Source organism: Orycteropus afer, unplaced genomic scaffold (assembly GCF_000298275.1).
Source record: "Orycteropus afer afer isolate SDZICR_OR568_19922 unplaced genomic scaffold, OryAfe1.0 scaffold00218, whole genome shotgun sequence".
Classification (NCBI taxonomy): Eukaryota; Metazoa; Chordata; class Mammalia; order Tubulidentata; family Orycteropodidae; genus Orycteropus; species Orycteropus afer.
In genome coordinates, this window is record NW_006921805.1 from 3,952,826 (window position 1) to 3,953,069 (window position 244).

Here is a 244-nt window from a genome sequence, read left to right on the forward strand (position 1 = left end):
TTTTCTTGGTTGTGAGGGTCCATTAAGATTCATTTTTTGTTGTTGCAGGCATTATTTTTGTTTATTCAATTTTTATTGTGATTTGGTGAAAGTTTACAAAGCAAATTCACTTTCCATACAGTAGCTCACATGCACTTTGTCTCATGACATTGACTGCAATTTCCTAAAATGAACAGCTCCCCTCCGACTTCCTCCCCGTAGTTACCTCTTCCCTGTGTCCTTCCCTCCCATGCACTCCTGCCCC